General features: G+C 51.4%; 1 pseudogene across 1 annotated transcript; it reads right to left on the reverse strand.

Annotated features, from left to right (window-relative positions):
- Positions 1 to 271: 271 nt before the first annotated feature.
- On the reverse strand, positions 272 to 24,381 carry LOC309644911 (kinesin-like protein KIF19; annotated as a pseudogene). Its single transcript, XR_014268647.1, has 12 exons — positions 24,238 to 24,381; positions 22,633 to 22,827; positions 19,394 to 19,547; positions 18,648 to 18,770; positions 16,488 to 16,637; positions 10,136 to 10,222; positions 9,874 to 10,039; positions 8,454 to 8,623; positions 3,911 to 4,179; positions 1,495 to 1,655; positions 1,134 to 1,236; positions 272 to 316 (listed from the first exon to the last, which is right to left on the reverse strand). The product of XR_014268647.1 is annotated as a kinesin-like protein KIF19 (transcript).
- Positions 24,382 to 25,167: the final 786 nt, after the last annotated feature.

The following is a 25,167-nucleotide window of genomic DNA, read 5'->3' on the forward strand; positions in this document are numbered from 1 at the left end:
AATAAATAAATTAATTAATTAAAATGCCTTTCCCTTTAAAAAAATGCAAATTATATAGTTTTCTAAAGGATAAATAAAATATCTCAGTGTGGAAGGAATGCAATTTAAAAAAAAAAAAAAAAAAAGAAAGCAGGGCACAGATACGTGTACACCCACGTTCACAGCAGCATTACTCACAGCAGCCAAAAGGGTGGAAGCCACCCAAGTGTCCATTGACGGATGATGGATGAACACAATGTGGTCCATCCATACAATGGAATATCACTCAGCCTTCAAAAGGGAGGAAACTCGGACACCTGCTACAACGTGGATGGACCTTGAGGACATGATGCTCAGTGAGATAAGCCAGACACAAAAAGACAGATACTGTGATTCCACTCCTGTGGGGTCCCTGGAGGAGCCGGGGTCACAGAGACAGAAAGTAGGGGGTGGGGCGAGGGGCTGGGAAGGGGGCGGGGCATCCGTGTGGAGCGGGGACAGAGTCGCAGTTGGTACAACTGCCTTTCTGAATTCTGTGAGTCCTTCTAGCGAACTGAGCCTGAGGGTGGTCTTGGGGACCCCTACACTTACCATAGGAAAGGATTGTTTTAAAATAGACACGCGTGTGGGAAGAACGGGAGAGCACATCACACAGCAAGAACATTCTGCAAGCAGGACACCAGACGTGTCAGTGGTGACTACACCAGCCCACCCGGGAAAGGCAGCCACACGGCGGCAGCGGCTGAGAACTCCCCAGATCCACTCGGCTCCGCGTCCAAAGTTCCAGACACTGTCGGCACCTGGTCCTCGGTAACTGGGGGTGGCGGTGGCTTTAGATGCTGTCGGATCCGTGGACCCCTCCCTCACGCCACACTTCTAGGCAGCTGCCCTCACCCACTCTGGCCAAAGCCTGGGAGTTTCTCCTTTGTTCTCCCGAGAGGGTGGACGGGGGACACCAGGCCTGGTTGAGGGCACGGGGAGGGCTTTGATAGCAGCATTTGTCTAAATAATGAATGCAGAGCCCCGCACCCCCAGCCTTCTTCCCTAGTGAGTGCCCAGAATCATCCTTACGCAGGAGCCTGGAGGCACCCCCTGGGGAATCAACAAGCCCAAGGAAAGCCCTAAGAATCCTTCTGAGGTTCCCAGGAAGACACCTCTCCTGGATCGCGGAGTAACAAGGTCCACCCGCACTCAGGCTTCCTTCCCATCGGCTTTCGTCCACCACGAGGGATCCTTACGGCAGCCAAGCGCACAGACCTGCCGTGAGAGCAGCACACGGTGCATTCCCACTGCCCCACCATGGATACCTCACCAGAAACCTGCCTGGACCCCGGCCCGTGGCACGGCCCCATCCATCCCCAATTACCTCTGGCTCCAGGCAGCCTGATTCATGGGGTTTCCAAGTTTCCTCTCCCCTTTACAAGAGCCGGTGTCCCTCCTGACCCCAGGGCTAGCGCACAGGCGGGGCAGGAGGGGACGGCGCCGAGCACGAGCCTGAGCCTGAGGCGGACTCACGGGCAGGGCGCTGGACATCACGGAGTGCAGCCGCAGCAGGCCGTTCAGCGTGTCTACACCCAGCTCCCGGGAGTGTAGGCCGTACCGCTGCTCCAGGGCTTCCGGCACCGCGCGAGGCCGCCGTCTGCGGGAGTCCGGGAAGCAGAGACGGGGCGAAACATCTGCCACTTGTTAAAAAGACAATATCTTTTTTGGAAGCTCAAAGGCAAATGCTCCAACCTGATAAAAGATTTTTCTAGAAAATGGGGTTCCTGTAGATCGTCTTCTTTATGTTTCTATTGTTAAAGTTTTCTGTTATGTTCATGTATTGCCTTCTAATCATAAAAAAATATTATTAACAATTCTAAAGGATAAATAAAATTTAATTTAAAAGTTAAAGAATGGGAGTTCCCTGGTGGTCTAGTGGTTAGGATTCGGTGCTTTCGCCCGAATTCAATCCCTGGCTGGGGAATCTGCAAGCTGCAGGGTGAGGCCAAAAAAAAAGAGTTAAAGAACCACTCCTAGGTGTATACCCAAAAGAATTGAAAACAGGTGTTCAAACGTGTACAAACTTGTACACGAATGGTCACAGCAGCACTGTTCACAATAGCCAGAGGGTGGAAACAACCCAGGTGTCCATCCACTGATGACAGAGAAACAAAATGCGATATATCAATGGAATATTATTCAGCCACTAAAAGGAGAGAAGCACTAACACCTGCTAAAATGTGAATGAACCTCAAAAACATTATGCTAAGCCAAAGAAGCCAGACACTGAAGGCCACATATTCTAGGATTCCATTTATAGGAAATGTCCTAAAGAGGTGAATCCCCAGAAACAGAAAGTAGGTGAATGGTTGCCCGGTGCTGGGGGGCGAGGGGATGGAGTGACTGCTGACGGGACTGGGTTCTCTAGGGACTCGTAGAAATGCTTTGGAACTAGAGGTGAGGGCTGCACAACACTGTAGACGTACTAAATGTCACTGAGTCGCACACTTTATAATGGTTAAAATGGTGAATTTTATGTTATGTAAATTTTACCTCAAGAAAAAGTAAGAAATTAAAAGACAGCATAATTATGGCTCTGACAAAATTTGACTGCTCACAGGCAGGGACTGGTAAGGGGTTAGGTTATAAGTAAACCTGATTTCTTTTCCAGAACATTCTTTAATGTTGTCATTGGTTTTTTTTTTAAAATTAATTAATTTATTTATTTTTGGCTGTGTTGGGTCTTCGTTTCTGGGCGAGGGCTTTCTTTAGTTGTGGCAAGCGGGGGCCACTCCTCATCGCGGGAGGTGCGCGGGCCTCTCACTATCGCAGCCTCTCTTGTTGCGGAGCACAGGCTCCAGACGCGCAGGCTCAGTAATTGTGGCTTACAGGCCTAGTTGCTCCGCGGCATGTGGGATCTTCCCAGACCAGGGCTCGAACCCGTGTCCCCTGCATTGGCAGGCAGATTCTCAACCACTGCGCCACCAGGGAAGCCGTGTCATTGGGTTTTTTTAAGTGCCTTTTCCCCATTATAAGAGGAACTGTGAGATGCCTCCCCAAAGGGAGACTCGTGATTCAGCCTAAATCAGTGTTGACTATAAAAACATGATGATGATGATGATCCTGGTGATGGTGATGGTGGTGATGGTGGTGATGATGATGATGGTGATGATGGTGATGATGATGGTGATGATGGTGACGGTGGTGATGGTGATGGTGATGGTGATGGTGGTGATGGTGGTGACGATGATGATGGTGATGATGGTGATGATGATGGTGATGATGGTGACGGTGGTGATGGTGATGACGATGATGATGGTGATGGTGATGGTGATGGTGGTGATGGTGGTGACGATGATGATGGTGATGATGGTGATGATGATGGTGATGATGGTGACGGTGGTGATGGTGATGACGATGATGATGGTGATGATGGTGATGATGGGGCAGAGCTAAGAGGCAATAGGACAGGTAGGGGGGTTGCCACCTGCACAGGTGCTGACCTGGAGCAGGGTTGTCCATTATACATGGGGTCTGAACACTAAAGAGGGGGTGGAGGAGGGGAGGGTCGTAGCAACATAAGGCTGCAAAAAATCTCAATATTTGTCAACAGAGATGGTTAAAAAAATCATGCACATTTCTGCAGATGAGGCAGATTTCACTCATAATACAATTTCTAGGATGGGTGAGTAAGTGAGGAAAAGCACAGCATGGCGTGCATGGTACACTCCTGTTGGTGTAAGAAATCTGTTTACACACACATGCCCTGCACAGACCCTGCCTGGGGGACATGCAGGTGACCGGGAGCAGTGGGCGGGGACACTGGTGTCTACTGGACTGCCATGTGGGATGTGACTTGTTTTTTGGACCATGTGCACTGCCTCCTCTTTCCAGAAAGTAACGCTAATAGAGATCAGAGCCTCGGGGTGGGCTGGGCGGCTGGCCTCACCCTGAATCAGCTGCCGCTGGTCCTGGATGATCTGCTCGCAGAGCCGCCGGTGCTGCTGGCAGCGCTGGATCACAAAGTCCTTCTGGCACAGCAGGTTCTTCCTGCACAGGCTGTTGGCCTGCAGTGCCGTGTCCTCCACCTCCAGCTCGCGGGCCCTGCAAGCAGTCGCAGCGCCTCCCGCTGTCCTTGCTGACGACCTGCGTGGGCGGCAGCTGCTCCATCGGCGAGGCCTTCTTCTTGGCGTTGGCCAGACGCTGCTCCAGCCCGGCCTGGCGGAGAGACCAAGGGCTCAGGGCAGACGTGGGTCTCTGCTCCCACGTCTGCTCGTTCTTACGGGCTCAGCTTTGCAAACTGTGCTCATGAACACACTCGGGATTGACTCTGAGGATGTGCGGCCGCCACCCTGCATTAACCGTGTCCTTTACTTTCTGTTCTGATGCTGTCACATCTGGGGACCCTGCTGACCCTGGAGGGACTGCCCCTCCCAGGATGGCCAAGTTCTACAGAGAGTGAGCCACTCTCCCTCAGGCACACCCTCCAGTGCAAACCAGCCAGCCCAGAGCCCACCCCCACCCCCTCCTCCATGGGGCTCCCCCCCTCTGGGCCCCTGTCCCCCTGCCCTCATCACCCAGGGCAGGTACCAGACAACCAGGGACGGGCCCTGTGCCCCAGAGCCCGCTGGAATGATCCAGACCAGCCAGCCCTCAGCCTGCCCACCTGCCTTGTCCACTCCTTCAACAGACATCACACTGCCCCTCCCTCTGACACCTGGTGCTTCCCCGTGTGGCCCTGCCTGGCATCACGTGTTCCCTCCTCTTGGGAACTGTGAGTAACAAACGATCTTTCCAAGGCAGTCATCTCCTGATCTGTTGGCCTCACTGTACCTTGCCTTTTCTATTCAAGAACACAGACCCAGGGCTCGCCCCTCGCCACTGTGTCTGCTATGGGGCGCCAAGGCTGCCCGTTTTCACACCATGAAGACTTCGTGAGCTGTTCCTGGCCCTCACAGAGTACTCTCTGAAGGGGTGCCTTCTACAGCCACCATATTGCAGGCCTCCTGTCTGCAAAGGAGGCCCTGGTTCTCCTGAGCCAAAGCAGGACATGAGAAGGAGCAGGGAGACAGGAGGCACAGCTTGTCCACTGCACCCACTGGGAACGGCTTCCCTCCTGCAGAAAACCGGCTGGGGGGCCTGTGAGGTCTGCCTGGGGCCCTTTACCTTACTCTGTGGGTCAGTCAGGGCTCTGGAGAAACAGAACCAATAGGAGAGAGAAACGCATACATATATCTATTTATCCATGTTTATGTACATATGTGTTTATATATGTTTATGCGTAAATACATATATACACATTTATGTATATGTTTGCATGTATATGTATATATACATATATATATACACACACATATACATACACTCACACACAGATTTATTTTAAAGAATCGCGGCTGGTGAGTCTAAAATTCGTCAGGCAGGCCAGCAGGCTGGAAACTCAGGCAGGAGCTGATGCCACAGTCTTGAGGCAGAATTTTCTCTTCTCTGGGAAGCCTGAGTTTTTGCTGGTAAGGTCTTTCAACTGATTGGATGAGGCCCAGCCACACTATCCCGGATAATCTTTACTTACAGTCAACTGATTGTAGATGTTCACCTCACCTACCAAATACCTTCACAGCGGCACCTAGATTAGCATTTCACGGAATCACTGGGTACAATGGCCTGGCCAAGCTGACACCTAAAATCGCCACCACACCATGTAACTCCATCTAGGCCCCCAGATAGTAATGCCTGGGGCTGCAGCTGCCGACATCCCTTCCCCCAAATCACGGTCCCTGGAAGCAGGTCGGATAACAGCCCCCAGTGCGGCCCAAGAGGACGTGCTCCAGCCTTTTGCGTCTTCATCCTCTGGGACCGAGAGGGGACCACTTTGGGCGGAGCTGGCTCAGCTCCCCTAGCAAGATCCTCCTCTCCTCCCTGAGGTCCTCCCAGACCCCCCGGCTGAGTCAACAGCCCCCTCCGCCAGCTCCCCAGCACCCTGTTGCTATGTCTATTATCCTGCTATCATACTGCGTTGTACATAGTTGTTTGTCTCTTCCCAGTAGATTGACAGCTTAAGTCTTAGAGAGTATCTTGTTCATCTTTATGTCCTCAGGGCCTGGCACTGAGCTGGACACTTAAAACATTGATTTGTTATTGACTGATTGATCATCTAATTAATTCATTAATAGACTCACATTTACATGCTACAGCTCAATATCTATACTTGGCTCTCGAAGGCCATATTCTCTGCCGATGCACATTATCTCTTTAAGAAAAAGGCGTTTTTCTTAATTTTAAATGTTGGAAGACTCTTGCAGTGAGATCATGTAATCTCCAAATTGCTGCAGGCAGATGCAATAATATTAAGAGATTCTTGGTTTGGCAAATAGCCTTTAAGTGAAATAAACACTGCCTGTTTTAGCAACATGACATCATCAGATGTTTTCTCCACTTGCCTGAAAATACACCTGCTAACATTTAACTAATGGGCTGAAATAGCAGCCAGCTTCACTGGCATTTTCCCCAAAGGCTCCATCAAGCGCCAGTTCTGTCATTTTTCTGAAGTGAGACTATTAGATAACCAGCTATTATATAAATAGTTCATATAAATAGCCAGCTCTTCTCAGAAGACAGGAATGTGAGAAGAGCTCTTTCTCCAGAGAGGAGCCTGGAGTCTGGGCTTCCTCTGACCGTGCTCCTTGTTCCTGTGCCATGCGCCTGAGACCAGACTCGGGGAGACTGAGGGGACGCCGATGGAGAGCCGTGCGGGGCTAAAGTGCTCCCCACACGGCGGCCACTGCAGGCGCCCACAGACAGGCAGGGGGTCTCGGTAGACCCCACGCCACCACTCGTGCCCCATTTCCACGGCCCCCTGTGCCCCCCCAGTGTAGCCATAAGTCTAACTCAAAGGGGCATGGACTTTGGAGTCAGGCTCAGGTCGGGCCCTGCTCTCTGGGGACTGGGGACAATTTCTCTCGTCTCTGAGCCTCAGTTTTCACATCTGTAGAATGGTCGTGATCGGCCCTGCTCCGGGGGACTACTGTAGGAGGCCCTGGCGCGCCGGCTGCCGTCAGAAAGCGTTAGCAGCTCTCAGCAGCGCTGCTGTGACCGTGGCGCGCCTGGTCCCTCCCGCACCTTGAGGGCCTCGGTTTTCCGCCGCTCGGCCAGAAGCATGTGGACCTCCCCTCTGGCCAGGGCCACCTCGTGCGGCTCCGCGGACCCGCCCGAGTCCCCATCCCCGTCGGCCTCCCCCGGCTCCTTGTCCCTCTCAGGGGGCCTGTCCCTGTGCGCGAGGTGGCGGGTCTTCTCCCGCTCCCAGCTGCAGCCTCAACAGAGGGGTCAGGGGTCAGAGCGCAGGCCACGCCCGGGGAGCCTGGCGAGCCCTGGCATCTCCTGTCTCAGAGTTCCTATTGGTCCCACCTGGTCTACTGGCAGGCGTGGGCGTGAAAATGGGGCAGAATTGGGGCTGCTATCTGATGCCTTCTATGCTTATGAAGAACAAGAGGTCATGAGCAAAACTGGAAGGAAGTAAAGAATTGGTAAACATCTGTGGCAGGATGGCCGCGTGACAATGTGTCCGCCCTGCCCCCAATCCCAGACCCACCCAGGACCGTCTGGGTGACGTGGGCCGCCTGCCGCGTAAACGCTCCTCGGTTCCCTCAGCTGTAAACCTTGGAGACGGCAGCACACCCGGGGCTGCATGAGGACGGAGTGGGAGGACCCAGGTCAGGGCGACGCCTCCAAAGGTGCACGCAGGGCGCCCGACCGAACCTAAACTACAACGAGGGTCATGCGGAAACTGCAAGGAAGGAGGACCCAGAGGGAGCGAGGGCTGGGAGCAGCGGATGGGATGGAGGGAGCGCTTCCTTTATCAGAATTCCTCTAGTGCAGGTGCCCTGCTGTTTGTGTGATTAAGAAAATGAACAGGAAGGAAGGAGGAGGAGGAGAAATGGGGGAGGATTGGCGAAGAAATGGACTCAAGTCACAGCGCTGGGGCCTGTAAGCGGAGAGGACACGTGTCCTAGGTTGCCCACTGTGATCCCAGCATGATTGTTAATAGCGCCTCCCCACCCTCTGGTGTTCCTGGTCTGGACGACAAAGTGCACGGCCAGTCCCTCTCCAGGCAGTCAGTCACTCACAGTAGGTGTGAACCGCGAGTGCGTGTGGAATGGTAGAAAGACCCTGGCCGAGTGGACGCACAACCTTGGGCAAACCCACATCCCCTCTGCCCTCAACATCCTCGCTGTGAAATGGGGTTGACCCTAACCTGCCAGGGCTGGCCCTGGACTCCACCTGTAGAAGGAGGTCGAAGGGGCCTGGGAGCCTCTCCCATTGGCCCAGATTAGCCACAGGCCAGGAGAGCAGGGCAGCGAGGGTGCCCTTGGCTGAAGTCCCCTTGGGGACCCACCGGCAGTAGGGGGAGGCTGGACAGTAGCAGAAAAAGGAGCTCCCCACCCCAGGGCCTGCTGGCCTCCCCGGCCCATCCCTGGGAGGGTGGGCGCGCTCACTCCACCACGGTCGGCAGGTACGTCCACGTGCAGCTCGAGGCTGGTGCTCTCCAGCTCCACCAGGCTGCGTCGCATCTCCAGCTGCTCCTTGAAGCCCCCGATGAGCTGCGCCCAGATCTCCTTCATCTGCAGGCGGCTGTCCTCCTCTGTGTCGGGCGGAGGGGTGGCGGCTGGGGGCAGGAAGAGAGCCAGCTGCACCGGGAGCAGTGCCACCTAGGCCAGGGTTGAATCCATGCTTGCCGGGCCACATAGGATCGGGTCCAAGGACAGGCTTTATATACAGTGTATGGATGGGTGGATAATGGATGGAGGATGGATGGGTGGGTGGGTGGATGGCTGGATGGGCAGGTGAATGGATGGATGGATGGGTGGATGATGGATGGATGGATGGGTGGATGGGTGGATACTCGGATGGTTCATTTAGAGGGATTTAGACTCTCTGTTTGCCTGTTTTGCGGTTGGGTTGCATGGATTTGAGTCTCAGGAATCCAAGGAAGAATGGGGCTGGGCTAGCTGTCTCAGCTCTGACCTCACTTCCTCAGGGGAACCTTCCTAGACTCTCAATCTGGGTCCATCTGCCACTTGCTCTGAAAACATCCTACCTTCTCCTTGGCAGTCTTCTGCATATCGATAATTTGGTAACATTTTGTGGTAAATGTTCAACACCTGCCTTTCCTGCTGGAATATAAGTTCCATGGAACTAAACTAGTTTGTCTTTTTGTCTCCCATGATCAGTTCCTACCTAACAGCTATCCAGTGATTAATCGATGGTTTTCCCTGCCTGTCCCAGTAGATATCTCCACTCTTGTCACATGCAGCTGGTTCCCCTGACTTTGAGGGCAGTGGTCAAGGGATTCCTTTTCCCTAAACATCAAGCCATCTGGGATTGGTTAAATAAATTATGATGCATCCAGATGGCCAAATCATTGCAGTCATTAAAATAAAGCTTTTGGGGAACACATGATATCCTAGGAAATGCTCATAAAGGAATGATCCTGGCAGAGCCATGGACACAAGCTGCCCACTGCTGCCCTAGGCTCGCCATAGCAGGACCCAAGGGAAGCCCCTCATGCCCTCAGGGCTCACCATGAGACCCTCATCCCCTCCATGACGCTGCCCACCTCCTCAGACCACCAAGGCCAGTCCCAATAACTAATAGGCCAGCAGGATGAGAGCCATTATGGCATGCATCCCTGTTGACCCCTGACCCCAAAGAAGCCCAAGCTTCCTGGTCATCACTTAGCTTTATAGATGCTCTACAACAACGCCATCTTCCACCCCCACCAGCCCCTGAAGCCCTCTGCTGGCCCCATGGGACTCAGTGTGTCATCACCAACAACCACTCTTCTTTGAAATTTTCCTTCACCCTCTTGCTCCAGCAGAAACCTGAGCCCCAGATCTACCAAAGAGAAATAGGCACCCATGTGCGCAAGGAGGCTATGTGACTGGAAAGCCCCAAAGTGCCCATCAGAGGGGACAGGATAAGCAGACTCCAGTATGGACATCCTATGGAACACTCTGCAGCTGTTACAGAGATGAGGGAGCCCCGTCTCTGCAGATGGACGGCCTCCAAGACACATCAATGGCTGAGAAAAACAAGTTAAAGAATAACAGCTAAAGTCAAGTCATTTATACAAAAACCCAAAGCCACTCCCCCATACACATACACACACACCACATACCTCTCTGAATACATTTATGTCTACAGCACTGCGCAGAAAAAGATCCAAGAAGGAATACTTCAAAATGATAGCAGTGACCTCAAGGAACTAGAAAAAGAAGAACACACTAAACCCAAAGTTAGCAGAAGGAAGGTGATAACAAAGATGAGAGCAGAAATCCATGAAAACAACAGGAAAGATCAACACAATTAAGATCAACAAAATTAAGGGCTGTTTTTTTGAAAAGATAAACAAAATTGACAAACCTTTAGCTAGACTTGCCAAGAAAAAAAAAAAAGAGAGAAGATGCAAATAAATAAAATTATAAATGACAGAGGAGACATTACAACTGGTACCACGGAAATACAAAGGATCATAAGATTAGTATGATCAATTATATGCCAACAAATCGGTTAATCTAGAAGAAGTGGATAAATTACTAGAAACATACAAACTACCAAGCCTTTATCATGAAGAAACAGAAAATCTAAGCAGACCAATAATGAGTAAGGTGATTAAATCAGTAATCGAAGCCCTCCCAACAAAGAAAAGCACAGGGGTGAATTCCACCAAACGTTCAAAGAAGAATTAACACCAATCCTCAGACTCTTCCAAAAAACTGAAGAGAAGGGAACACTCCCAAACTCGTTTCATGAGGCCAGCACTACCCTGATACCAAAGCCAGACAAGGACACTATAAGAAAAGAAAACTACAGGTCAATATCCCTGTTGAACATAGATGAAAATATTCTCATTAAAATACTAGCAACCCAAAATCCATGGCACATTGAAAGCTCATACACCATGATCAAGTGGAATTTATCTCTGGGATGCAAAGATGGTTCCACATATGCAAATCAGTAATTATGGTACACCATATTAATATTATGAAAGACAAAAATCATATGATCATCTCAATAATACAGGAAAAGTATTTGACAAAATCCAACATCTTTCATGGTAAAAACTGTCAACAAAGTAGGTATAGGAATGCACCTCAACATAATAAAGGCCATCTATGACAAGCCCACAGCTAACATAACATACCGAATGGTGAAAGGTTGAAAGTTTTTCCTCTGAGATCAGGAACAAGACAAGGGTGCCCACTCTTACCGCTCATATTTAATATAGTACTAGAAGTCCTAACCAGAGCAATCAGAAAAGAAAAAAAAAAGTCATCCAAATCAGACAGGAAGAAGTAAAATTGTCTGTTTGCAGATGACATGATTTTATATAGAAAACCCTAGAGACACCATGAAAAAACCATTAGAACTGATCAATGAATTCAGTAAAGTTGCAGGTTACAAAATCAACATACAAAAATAAGTTGCCTTTCAATACACTAACAATAAACTATCTGAAAAAGAAATAAAGAAAACAATACCATATACAACTGCATCAAAAATAATAAAACTCTTAAGAATAAATTTAACCAGGGAGGTGAAAGAGCTGTACACTGAAAACTGTAAGACCCCAATGAGAGAAATTGAAGAAGACACAAATAAATTAGAAGATATCCTTTATTTATGGATCACAAGAATTAATATAGTTAAAACATTCATACTAATCAAAGCCACCTGTAGATTCAGTGCAATGCCTATCAAAATTCCAATGGCATTTTTCATAGAAGTAGAAAAAAAAAACCCCAAAAGACCCCAAGTAGAAAAAGCAATCCTGAGAAAAAAAGAACAAAGCACACGGCAACACAGATCCTGATTTCAAACTATCTTATGAAGCTATAGTAATCAAAACAGTATGGGGACTTCCCTGGTGGTGCAGTGGTTGAGAATCTGCCTGCCAACGCAGGGGACACAGGTTCAAGCCCTGGCCTGGGAAGATCCCACATGCTGCGGAGCAACTAGGCCCGTGAGCCACAGCTACTGAGCCTGCGCTCTAGAGCCCGCGAGCCACAACTACTGAGCCCATGTGCCACAACTACTGAGCCCATGTGCCACAACTACTGAAACCCATGTGCCTAGAGCCCATGCTCCGCAACGAGAAGCCACTGCAACAAGAAGTCTTCGCACTGCAATGAAGAGTAGCCCCTGCTCGCTGCAACTAGAGAAAGCCTGTGCGCAGCAACGAAGACCCCAATGCAGCCAAAAATAAACTAATTAAATAAATTTTTAAAATATACATTAAAAAAAAAAAAGATGAACTCATAGAAACAGAGAACAGGTGGGTTATTGCCAGAGGTGGGGGTGGGGAAGATGGGGAGACACTGGTCAAAGGGTACAAAGTTCCAGTTATCAGATGACTAAGTTCTGGGGATCTAATTCCAGCATGGTGACTACTAGTTAACAATATTGTTTACTTGGAAGTTTCTGAGAATAGATCTTAAATGTTCTCACAGCCTTAACAAAATAATAGTAATTGTGTGAAGAGAAGGAAGTGTTACTGACCTTACCGTGGCAATAAATGCGAAATATATGGTAACAAGGCATCATCGTGTACACCTTAAACTCACACACTGTTATGTGTCAATTATATCTCAATAAAGCCGGACAAAAATGATGGCGTGTCTATCTCCAAGCAGCCCTCCCAGGGAGGCTGTGTTTTCTCCTGTCCCCCTCTGACCACTGGGGCTGGAGCTGAGGTAGGCGTTCTCCTGCTCCTTCTGGACATGTATTCCCTCCGAGTGTTTTTCTCCAACTCCTTTGAAGGGCGTGTTATCACCCCATCACCAGTGCCTACTCAATGCCGTGGCCACACTCCCTTCTCCACGGAAAATTTTCTCATCCGTCTCTCTGACTTTCTCCTCACCGCTTCTTGCTCATCACTCCTGATGACAACAAAGTCCTCAGAGACTATCCAGTCGCCACCCAAGGGCCTGCATTCCTTGGCCTCCTCTCCTCTGGACATCTCACCCTCCACTGACCCGAATCTCCCACCTGTAGGCACAGCTGCAGCCCCCAGGCTCTGTCAGCCCCGCCAGCCCCAGAACTCTCCGTTCCATCCACTTCGCTGTGTTTGAGCTATCGCCCCCATTGCAAAAACAATGTGCTCTCAATTCTGCTTTTTAGAAAAGTTCTCTAAAGTTCCTCTTTCAAGCCTTTAGACAACAACATATAGGAAGCACAGAGGAACATGCTATTGGCAAAACCAGACTGTAAGAAACTCCACGGGACAAACGACCCAGTTTCTTCAACAACAATCAAAAGAAAAACCCAAAGAAGTGGAGCAGGAAAGCACATAGAATAAAAGAGACAAAAGATTAAGATTTATCAACCAAATTCAAGATGTGGACTTTCTCGGGATCCTAGTTCAAAAACAAAAGAGATTTAGGACGTCGCTGAGATTGTTGGAAAGTTGAATACCTATTGGCTCTCTGGTGATACAAACACATTACTGTTAATACTTTTTAAGGTGTGGAAATGATACTGTAGTTATGTGTTTGTAAAGAGCCTTTATTTTTTAGGGATTATAGGCTGAAATATTTATGAATGAAATGATATGATGACTGAAATTTGCTTCAAGATAATAGGCTGAGGGAAGTGCATGGGAAGAAAACAGGCCGGGAGAGTGGGTAACGAGGGCTCGCTTTACTGTTTTTTCTCCTTCTGTGAGTACTGGAAAATCCTCATAACAGAAGTGTGAGCACTTTCTACTTCCCTCCTCGACGTGGTGTTCACAGTTGACCACTGTGGTCACTCCTGGCCTCCTCCTCAACCCCTGTCATGGTCTCCAGACAAAACCCCAGCCGTGGAGAATCCCCCACCTGCCCTGTGCGTAGTCTCACTTCCACTTCTCGAATATACAGCTCAAGGGGGGTTCCTGGCACATTGCTGTCCTGCTCAAGGTCTCTTTGGCTTCCCGTTACAGTCAGGATAAACCCAGGCCCCTGTTCGATGTCTTCCAGCCTCAGCTCCCACCACGCACCTCTCCTCAGGTGCCAGCCACGTGGGCGGCCCTCTGCCCCCTGAACTCATCAAACCCACTCCCACCCCAGGGCCTTTGCACGTGCAGTTCCTCTGCTGGACGACTCTGAACCAGGTCTGTGTATGGCTCGTTCCCTCCCTGCATCCCCAACACTGATATGCACCTGTTACATAGTAGGTACTCATTAAATGTGTGACATTGCCTGATCCCAACTTCCAAGTTTTTTTTTTAAATTTATTTTTGGCTTTGTTGGGTCTTCGTTGCTGCGTGCAGGCTTTCTCTAGTTGTGGAGAGTGGGGGCTACTCTTCATTGCGGTGCGCGGGCTTCTCATTGCGGTGGCTTCTCTTGTTGTGGAGCACGGGCTCTAGGTGCATGGGCTTCAGTACTTGTGGTGCGTGGGCTCAGTAGTTGTGGCTCGTGGGCTCTGGAGTGCAGGCTCAGTAGTTGTGATGCACGGGCTTAGTTGCTCCGCGGCATGTGGGATCCTCCCGGATCAGGGCTCGAACCCGTGTCCCTTGCATTGGCGGGTGGATTCTTAACCACTGTGCCACCAGGGATGTCCCCCCAACTCCCAATTTTGCTGTGCATGTGTGTACGGATTTATTTAAGAGGCTGGAAGGAAATAGCTAAATCTAACAGTGGTATCTGCAAGTTGTGGGATTATGAGTGAGTTCTATTTTCTTCTTACACTTTGCAGCATACTCCAAGATTTGAATGATAAACACATATTACTATAACAATCAGGAAACGTTTTAAATATGATGTATTTACACATCTAATATAGGAACACGTTTTTGTGATAAAAATTCGAATAATACATCAAGACTTGATCATGTACCTGATTGCCCTCCCCCCAACCCCAGTCCCCCACCCACAGGAAACCACGGCTATCATTTTGATATGTGCCCTTCCGGATCTTTTTCTGTGCAGTTTTGTACATATATCTGTATCTAATGAGATATACAGGTTTTCTGGTGGGTAAATTATATCAGGCTATGGCTGTTATTCTTTAACTTGCTTTTCTCATCTAGCAATGGTCTTGGAGGCTGTCCGTCTGCACAGATGGGTCTGCCCCATTCTCTGTAGCACCTGCAGGGTGATCTATAGGAGGCACCCACCAGTTAGCTTGTCCCATCCCCTTTGATGGGCATGTGAGCACATGCGTCTCCTGGTAGATTTGGGGGAAGTTGCTGGGCACAGAACACATACACTTAAAGTTTGAAAAGATGCAGCTAAAACAGCCTCCAAAGAGAAGTGTTAATTTAGACTCCCAATAATAGTGGTTAAGGCTGCCTTCCACACTTTATTTTATATTATCCATTTAATACTACTTGACATTTTAATTTTAGCCAGTCCAATAAGTGAAAATTCTTTCAATTTGTATCTCTGTTTCCTAATGCAATTGAGAATCTTTTCCTATGTATATGGCCACTAGAAACTCTCTGAATTGCCTATTCATTTCTTCACCCTCATTTTTTAATTGGGCTGTTGGTTCTTTCTTATTGATTTTCAAAAATCCTTTATTTACTATGCCAAAACTTATCTTAATAAGCCAAAAGAACGTGTGTGTGTGTGTGTGTGTGTGTACATACGTTTACTTGACTTCGTTACAGGTATTTTTATGGGCACCTTTTAAACTTACTGATTAATTTTAGGGTAAAACTATGGTGTGCTCTACCCCAAAAGGAGGCCTACATCAAGCCGATTTGGGGAGAAGGGAGGGATGGAGAGAGGCTGCCTAGTGGGTACGGGTTTCACTTTGGGGTGGAAACGTTTCAGAATGAGACAGAAACAGCGGCTGCCCAACACGGTGGATGTGCTGAATGAAGTGTTTGCTTTAAGATGGTGAATTTTATGTGGTGTGAGTTTTGCCTCAACGCACTTTTTTGGAAGGCCCTAGATGTTAACATTAGGGGAAGCTGGGAACTCTGTAGTATCTTTGCAAATTTTTTGTAAATTTAGAATTATTCCAAAATGAAAAGATTAAAAAAAAACAAACTGATTTGGGAGGAAAAAAAAAATAGGCAGCAAGAAGAAAAGCTGAAGAAAGATAAGAAGGAAGAGATTAGAAGAGAGCAGAGAGACGCCTGCTCCCTGAGGCCGCGGGGGACTTCCCTGGTGGCCAGTGGTTAAGAATCCGCCTTCCAATGCAGGGGACTCAGGTTCGATCCCTGGTCGGGGAACTAGGATCCCACATCCCACGGGGCAACTAAACCCACGTGCCACATTTACTGAGCCTGCACTCTACAACTAGAGAGAAGCCTGTGTGCTACAATGAAAGATCCCGCATGCGGCAACTAAGACCCGACGCAGCCAAAAAATAAATAAATAAAAAAAAAATTTTTTAAAAAAAGGTCAGGCTGGGCTCGGCAGTCACCCCGTGTGGGGCGCTCAGTGCAGACACCGCTCCAGGCGGGGCAGGAGGACGCAGTGGGCCTCTGGTGTCCCGGACGGCCCAGCAGCAGGAGGCACTGGGTGCGTGTACGGCCCTACCTTGAGCATGTCGGCCTCCGGGATGCTTCTCTTCTCCTTCTCCTGCTTCTCCACCTTGGCCTTGGGGTGCTTGATCTGCCTGCCCAGGTCGGAGATGATGTCCGCGTACTGCGCGATGTGGCAGGACACATTCAGCAGGTTGCGCTTGACCTGGTGGCGGGACGTGGCCAAGGTCAGGGCCAGCTGGCTGCCCCGCGAAGGACACCTGTCACCCAATGGATTTATGCCAGAAAGACGCAAGCACGTTTTGTCAGGAAAATTTAAATCAGTACTATTCTGTCTTAAAAGGGAAGGAGATTCTGACACCTGCTGCAACATGGACGGACATGATGAAAAACGAAATAAGCCAGATGCAGAAGGACAAACACCGTATGATCCACCTGTGTGGTCCCTGGAAGAGTCAGGGTCACAGAGACAGAAAGTAGGGGGTAGGGGCCAGGAGTGGGGGAGGGGAGGGAGTCGGTGTTTAATCTGGGCAGAGTCTCAGTTTGGGAAGATGAAAGTTCTGGAGACGGACAGTGGGGATGGTCGCACAACAATGTGAATGTGCTTAATGCCACCGAACTGGGCCGTTTAAAATGGTTCAAGGGGTGAATTTTATGTTATGTATAGTTTGCCACAAAAAAACCAAAATTCAAACAATCCATGGAGAGGTTTTTGAAAACCCTCCCCTTGGGTAACCACTGCTACCATTTTGGTGTGTGCCCCTCCGAATCTTTCTCTGTGCGGTTTTATACATATACATGTATCTAGAGAGATACACATGGGGAGTTTTGGGGGTGTGGGTTCGGCTTTGGGGGGTTTACGTAAATTATATCAGACTGTAGCTGCTGTTCTTTAACTTGCTTTTCTGGTCCAACGGTGTGTCTTAGAGGCTGTCCGTCTGCACAGATGGGTCTACCCCATTCTCTGTAACAGCTGCAGAGCGGGCCGGAACAGGGACACAGCAGGCACCTCTTCAAAGGGCACTTTGGGGCTTTCCTGTGACACAACTTCCCTGAGCACGTGGGTCTGAGTTTCTCTTTGGTAGATGCGGAAGGTGACATTGCTGGCCGCAGGGCACACGCACTTGAAGTTCCACCAGAAGTGCACACTGGCCCTCAGTCTGCACAGACACACTCTCTTTAGCGCTCGGGGCTCAGCTCCCTTGCCGGAGCCAGTCCCCCTTGGTGTAAGACTCCTCTAAACTCAGCCTTCTCTGTGGTCCTTCCTTGCGGCGCCCTGTGGCTTTCGTTTAGAGCACTTGCCACAGTTGGCAATGAAACACTCATCTGTGTGGGTTCTTGTCTCATAGCTGCCTTCTCCTCTGCTAAGCTCAGGGTTCGTGTGGGAGCAGAAGCTCTGATGATGTTGGTGCTGATGCCAATGATGGTTTTATGGTGGCGCCTCGCTCAGAGCTGGACATTGGGAAGGGCTCATCCCTCGTCTGTCGACACATGGTAATAATGATAGTAAAATAACACCTGTCATATGTTGGCCACTACTCACTCCTGTGCTAAGTCGCTAATGTGCATTATCTCATTGACTGTCACACAGCCTTAAGAGATGAATCCTTTACACTGAGTACAGCAGTGTAGACAGAACAGCACAGCAGTGTGAGGCATGGACTCCGGAGCCAGGCTCCCTGGGCCCCAACACCAGCTCTGCCCCAGCTGTGGTAGGTTAGAGAAGTTGCTTTATCTCTCTGTGCTTCAGCTGCCCACTCCGTAAGATGGGATCATAATAGGACCTACCTCCTAGGGAGCGGGTTGTTGAGAATTAAGTAAATCAGATCACACTGAGAGCTTACAGCGATGCCAGGCACAGAGATAAGTCCCTTCCCTGAACCCTGTGAATGTGGCCTTATTTGGAAAAAAGAGTCTTTGCAGATGTAATTAAGGATTTGAGATGAGATCATCCCGGATTAGGGAGGGCCCTAAAATCAATGCCAACTGCCCTCATAAAAGAGGAGAAGGAGAGAAGCAAAGGGAGGAGGAGAAGGCCCCGTAAAGGCGGAGCAGAGACTGGAGGGATGTGGCCACAAGCCAAGTGCCAGCAGCCATGGGAGCTGGAAGGGACCCTCCCCTAGAGCCTCCGGAGGGAGAGCTGTAGAACCCAGTGAGCATGCAGGAGAGTAAAACACAGGGAGCGGGTGAGGGAAGGTGGGAGGGAGTGGCCCACCCTCCTCTTGATGTTCCTGGCTCGGTACGCGTACAGCAGGGTGGTCCGCGACTCCTCGAAGTGCATGCTGGCTGGGCTGATGTGGGCAATCATCACCATCCGGCTGTTCCCTTCCAGGGCATCCTGCTCAGTGGAAGGCGCCAGCTGGGGGTGGTGGGAACCGGGGTTCCCACCTGCCCGGGGGCGCCATCCCTCCCCTACCCGTCCCGGGCTCCTCTGGACCAGCCCATCTGGGGTTCCTGTTCCAAACCCTGAGAAGGGCAGCTGAGGCTGGACCAAGGGGTCAGTGCTCAGGGGGGTGACACTCAGGATGAGATGGACCTGCTGCAGGCCCGCCCCATCTGACTTCCACTCTGATGCAGGTAGATTAGACCAAGAGGCCAAACTTACAGAGCCATTTATTTGTTGCTTTGCCTATCTGTTTACCTACACCCTGCCTTGCTGTAGAATAGAGGTGACAGCATTCAGCTCAGTATGAAGAGGAATTTTCTCAGACCATCTGTGATGAGACAGACAGCCTTGGTGAGGTAGTGAGTTCCCTGTCCCTAGGAGTGTACAAGCATGGGCTGGAACACACTCAGAGGGATGGAGGGGGGATTCGAGCAGTGACTAGAGATGATTTCTCCAGATAAAGCAGAGATTTTCCTGCTTTCAGGGGTTCCTGGAAGGGCCCTTAGGCCCAGGTAAATCCTGAAAGATGCAGCCAGATGCTGCAGCCACGCCTGTCTCTGGCCTGGGGCTCATACCTTCAGCAGGCACGCGTGAGTTTGCATCCCAGAAGTTCACATATTGCGCCTGGCTGTCGCCCTTCTCGCTGAGTGCGTTGATGCAGTTGCCCAGCGCCAGCAGGGAGCGGTTGATGGGGGTGCCCTCCTTCATCCTCTTGCCTCGGTTCTGGGTCTGAGTGAGAAGAAGCCAGCTGGCGGGGAGGTGGTCCTCCCCCCCAGACCCTGCCATCTCCCCACCCCAGGCCCTGGGGGGAGGGGACTGAGGTCCAGAGGATGCGATAACCCCACCCCACCCTGGGAGGCTCAGGGTGGTTGCACTGACTACACTCCCACAGCCCAGGGACTGGAGAGAGAAACGACACCAGATTCTGCAGTGGAGTACCACACAGCCAGGCAAGGGGGTAAGGCAGAGCGTTTACCAATGTTGAAAAGATGCTCTCTGTGAAATGAGATTAAAAAGGGCTCAGAGGGATGCCTGGGCTGAACAGTCCCCTTTTTATGATAAAAACACAAACGCGTGTGTTTTTGCGAGAAAGCCCCCCCACGCCGAAGCTTTCTCGCCCTCCCAGTCTCAGCCTAGTGGTCCTCCTGCGGGAGTGCCCACCCCCCTCACTCCACGGGGCAACCACGCCACCCTGTATGTTTCCTTCAAATTGCTTGGCTCTCTCGGCAATTATTTCGCTCTTTTATGCGTTTGTTATTTCCCTAACTGCTCCCCACAGAACATGAGTTCCATGATGGAGCTGTCACCTTGGTTGGCCATCTGTCCCCAGGGCCTGGACACGGGCAGGCGTCTGGCCCGCAGTGTGGCTGGATGTCTGAGCACTGAACAAATGTATAAAGATGCCTGAGGGGGCCTTAGGAGGACACACGCCAAACTGCCTCCGGGATGATTGCCTCTCAGTGCAGCCATTGTGGGGACTTTAATTTTCTTCCTTTGGCTTAACCATATTTTCCATATTTTCTGCACTGATTTGGTTACATTTGAAATCAGAAAGGAAAATAACGTTTTCTCTTTAAGGGACATGGGTTTTAGAGCCAGTTTGGAGCACGGCTTGAGAACGGCTTAAATGACATCTCAGGCAAGTCTCCCAGCCTGTCTCAGTCTCCTTATTTGTCAAAAGAGGCAGTTGCTCTGGTCATGGTGAGGATTTGACAGGCAAGGCCAGCTCAGAGATGGGCCCACAGAAGCGAGCAGTAAACATGAGCTGCTACTTTCACTGAGTGGGAGCTGCCAGCATGACCCAGGCCACGGCAGCTGCTCACGTGTCACGTGTCTGTGCCACAGAATTTGGGGTTTTGCTCAGAGGCCTTGTGCCCTGGAACAAACTCTTTTGTGAGTGATTTTCTATGAAGAAATGACAGACTGTGATAGGCAACCAGGCCTGAAGACAGCCCCTAGGCCACCTGAGTATACAGCCCAGAGAGGGACAGGGGCTGACCAAAGGCACACAGCGATTTGCAGCAGAGGGAGAACAAGAACCTAGGGCCTGAGCCCCTGTCCAACGGCCTCTCCAAGAGCTAAGATCTGAGGAGGCTGGTCTCCACCTTGCCCCCTGAGCACATGGCCAAGTCCAGCTGGCACGGGCAGACTCCCAGGGCTCCATCGCACTCGGCTTGGTCTACATGAAACTGTCTGTGCCCACATCTGTCTGTGTATGAACCACGTCTTTTATTTTCTGTATCCTAATGTTTTGTCATCTTGGGGCCCTGCTGCCCCTCCCAGGGTTGCCAGTTCCTTCTGATAACAAACAAGTCACCCGTGAGCACACCTTTCAATGCAAACCAGCCAACCCAGAGCCCTCACCCCACCCCCTCCTCCTTGGGGCTCCCACACTCTGGGCCACTGTCTACCTGCCCTCATCACCCAGGGCAGGTACCAGACAACCAAAGACATCCTCTGTGCCCCACAGCCCGCTGGAATTATTCAAACTGGCCAGTGCTCAGCCTGCCTTCCCAGGGAAGTCACGAGAGAGGCTCTGGCCCATGTTTTCCCCTTGTTCCCTCTGCCTCCAGACCAACCCTGGTGCTTCCCCGTGTGGCCCGGCCTGGCTTCTCCTGCCCCCTCCTCTTGGGAGCTGTGAGTAGCAAACCATTTCTTCAATGGCAGTCATCTCCTGATCTGTTGGCCTTACTGTACCTCAAATTTCATACCACATTAATACAATACATTGAACCTGTCGGCCTCTGGGCCAGCTGGCCAGGCTCTGCTCCTTTCAGCAGCCCAGGCACCAAGGGCAGGGCCAGGTGCAGGGCAGGTGAACGAATGAATGACTGAATGAAGCAATGCAATGACTGAATGAAGCACTGCAATGACTGACAAACCCCAAGGACTCAGAGCATAGCCTGCAAACTGGAGGACAAATATCATCAGTGAAAGGCACGGATTTGGGCCAGATCCCTCCAGGTCCAAAGGCTGGATCCACCTGATACCTTTGTGCAGGCGAAGTCACACCACCCCGAGTCTCAGCCGTGCATTTGTAAGCCAGGCATGAGGCCGCCTACCCTACGGGCGTCGGGGGATTAGGTGGGTGACGAACGCTAAGTGCCTGGTGCATTAGGGGGACGTGAGAACGTCCCTTGTTGATAATATTCCTGTCGTTCTGACCTGGCCTCCATCAGGCACCTTCTCTGTTCCTGGCGCTGGGCTGGGTCCTGTCCTCAAAGACTGCTCCGGCCCCTGGGCCAACGGTGCACACGACCCTCCCTCCCAGCAACAGGCGCCAAGAAGGACAGCGAGCCAGGGGCGCGGGCGCAGCAGGCAGGTCCCCGGAGGGCATCCCGACAGCCACCCCGCACACGCTGCTCCCTCCACCCACCGAACTCCTGATGACCTTTCAGGCTCAGCCCCGAGGCCCCACCCTCCTCTGGGCTCCACAGCCTCTGTGTGACCCCGAATCTCAAGGCGCAGGCCTCCCCGTGCTGTAATTACCAGCTACACAGCTGTCTCCCGCCCGCCCCCAGAGGCTCAGAGCTCCCCGCGGGCGAGGGTCTGGGGGTTGCTCATCTTCACGTCTCTGGTGCCCGGGACAGCCTGCCACACAGGAAGCCCTCCATAAATACTGGCCCCGCGGGAGTGACCCCCAATACCTGCTGAGAATTCATTCACTCAGCGAACGTGTAGCGGGCACCGCCCCTCGACCGGGTGCTGTCCTAGGTGCTGGAGACAGTGTTCAACAAGGACGGACAGGGTCCTGCTCCCAGACTAAAGGGCAGATGGACACAAGGCGAGTAACGGAGATGAAGAGGACAGGAACCTGAGGCGCCAGCTCCGAGCCCGCCAGGCCCACCATGGAGAGCCTCCCAATGTGCACTTCCTCTGCCATGTCTGTGCCGTGGCTGCGCTGGTGCACGGTGACCTGCAGCACGGCGTGGGAGCGGGACGACATCTTGCTGGTGGCGGTGGACTCCTGTGTGCGCTGCCCGTTGCCTTTGGTGAGGAGCTGCGTGGTCTGAGGACAGAGGCAGAAGCGGGCAGACGGTCAAGGGCCCCTGAGTGGCCACACGCTCCCTGCAGAACAAGAGACGGAGATGTGCCCTCCCGAGCTCCTTTGGGCAGCTCTTCCCCGGCTGGGATGCTGATGGCAGAACTGCATCCAGTGGAAGCAATTTCTGGTTTGTGGCATGAAGAAATTAATTAATCGAGTCAACTAATCCAGCAGGAATGGCAGATTGTTGACACTTGTATCACCACCTCTGCCTCCTCTACCCATGGCAGACATCACCAATGGATTACCCATCTCTTCCCCACCGAGCCCTTTTCCATATGGAACTCCAGGCAGTTGTACAGATTTGCTGGAGTTGGCGAGTGGCCTGAAACCCACTTGTGCGCAAGCAGCTGTGGAAATCAAGCCAGTGAGCCTCTGCTGGGCACCTACTGTGTGCCAGGCCTGCTAAGACCACAGAGCATTGTGGAGAGAGACTCATATGGTTGTTGTTATTAAAGAATAGGCAAGAAGTCTCCCCTCCTGCACCTGGAACCCATGAGGGACAGTGCTAAGGGCAGGTGGCCTCATGCCTACGCCAGCATGGCTAGAGCACACGGTCATCCAGGGCCTGGGGGCCGAGAAGTCCATGCTGTTCAGAGGCAATCAGGAACCTTTGAAATGTTCTGAGCAGACGGGAGGCCCACCCCAAGGGCTGCACAGAGAGAGACTTGAGGGAGAGAGAAAGACAGAGGGCTGTAGAAATGTTTACAGCTCGCCCTCGTTATGGGAGCCATACTTAGGATCAAGATGGCAAACAGATTTCAGACCTGAAGTCGACTCTGACTGCGACTGCCTGGAGTGCTGCAAAAAATGAATCCCCACCTGCATCTGGACGCAGAGGGAAGAGTGCGTGATCCATTGGTGATGTCTGCCCTGAGCACAGGTTAGGAGAGCGGGGACGTGGTGCAGAAGTTTGCTGTTCCCTTAGCTCGAAAGCAGCTTTGGAGCTGTGTGTCTGGCTCTGCTCTGTGAGCGCTGGTGAGAGTGGCTGACGTGGAGGAGCCACATGTCCCTCCGTGGGCCCCCGTGACCCTCAGCTCCTGGGTGTTTGAGGTGGAGACCTCCGTGATGCCTGCATTCTGGATGCTGCCCCTAGAATCTTCCCGCAGGTCCAGAAACCCTGAGGACGGGTTCAGGAGGTCCCAGATCACTTCGTTATAAATCTGGGATGAGACAGAAACGCTGGAAGCAGTAGGTCTGATGCAAAAGAAGCACAGGGGCTTACCTATCACTGGGGCTTTGCATCTCCAGAGAAGTCTGGGATGCCCTGAGGTTTCCCACAGGCCGGGGGGCCCTTGGGGTAACACGTGGGGTTTTGCACTCATGATCAGGCCCGTTTTGCAGACAGGGCAGCCGAGGGGGTGGGCGGCTCACCTCGAGGCAAGACATGGACACGCTGCAGTCCGTGCTCTCACGGGTCTCCTCGACGGCCTGGAAGAGGTCAGTGAGCATCTGCAGGTAGATGCCGGGCCCCGCGTCCATGCACAGCATCGTCTTGCTGGCACCTGCGGGAGGCATGGGATGCCCACCAAGGCAGGGCTCCTGATCTGGGCTCGGGCCCCCCCGGAGCCTGGTCACACCTGCCGCCTGTACTGTGCAAACCGCCCTGGCTGCTCTGACATGCTCAGTTTCCATTTTGGAAACAAGAACGGAAAAAAACATGTCTGAACAGCCTGATGGCTACTGTGGGAAAGAAAACCTGGGCAGCGAAAGCGGGAGGATACAAAGCGAAGATGCAGACAGTATCAGAGGAGGGAGGCCCAAGAGATGTCTGTACTTCTCTCCAAGTTCGCTTTAAGGTGTTTGTGTTGTTCTCATAATAGGAGAATTAACGTATGTGTTAAACTTTCTAAGCGGTCCCTCTTCATGGGCTCCTCGCCTCCTCCTTACCCGTTCGCGCTGTACGAAGGACCAGATGGCCCTCTTCCTTTGCTAGAGCATAGCACATAGCAGGTGCTCCCTAATGTTTGTTGAATGAAAGAATGAATGAATGAATGCCATAAGCAAGCTGTGACTTCGGACCAAGCTTCTCAGGGCCTCAGTTTCCCCACCTGCTTAGGGAGGGGATTAAGGCCCGTCCAGCTCTGACCCTCTGTGATTCTAGTTTTCAGGCGGAGAGGCAGCTTAGCTTCCCGAGTGTTTGCCAACCCCAACTTGTAACTGCAGAGGAGAAATCTGTGGTTCTCATGGGCAGAAAAGTGGAGGCTTGGGTTGAGCTCCACACTCACCCCTACCAGCTGTGTAACCTTGGGGAAGTCCCTTTACCCCTCTGAGGCTCAGTTTTCTCATCTGTGACAGGGGGAT

The sequence above is a fragment of the Balaenoptera physalus genome (genome assembly GCF_965194825.1).
Source record: "Balaenoptera physalus genome assembly, chromosome: 16".
Classification (NCBI taxonomy): Eukaryota; Metazoa; Chordata; class Mammalia; order Artiodactyla; family Balaenopteridae; genus Balaenoptera; species Balaenoptera physalus.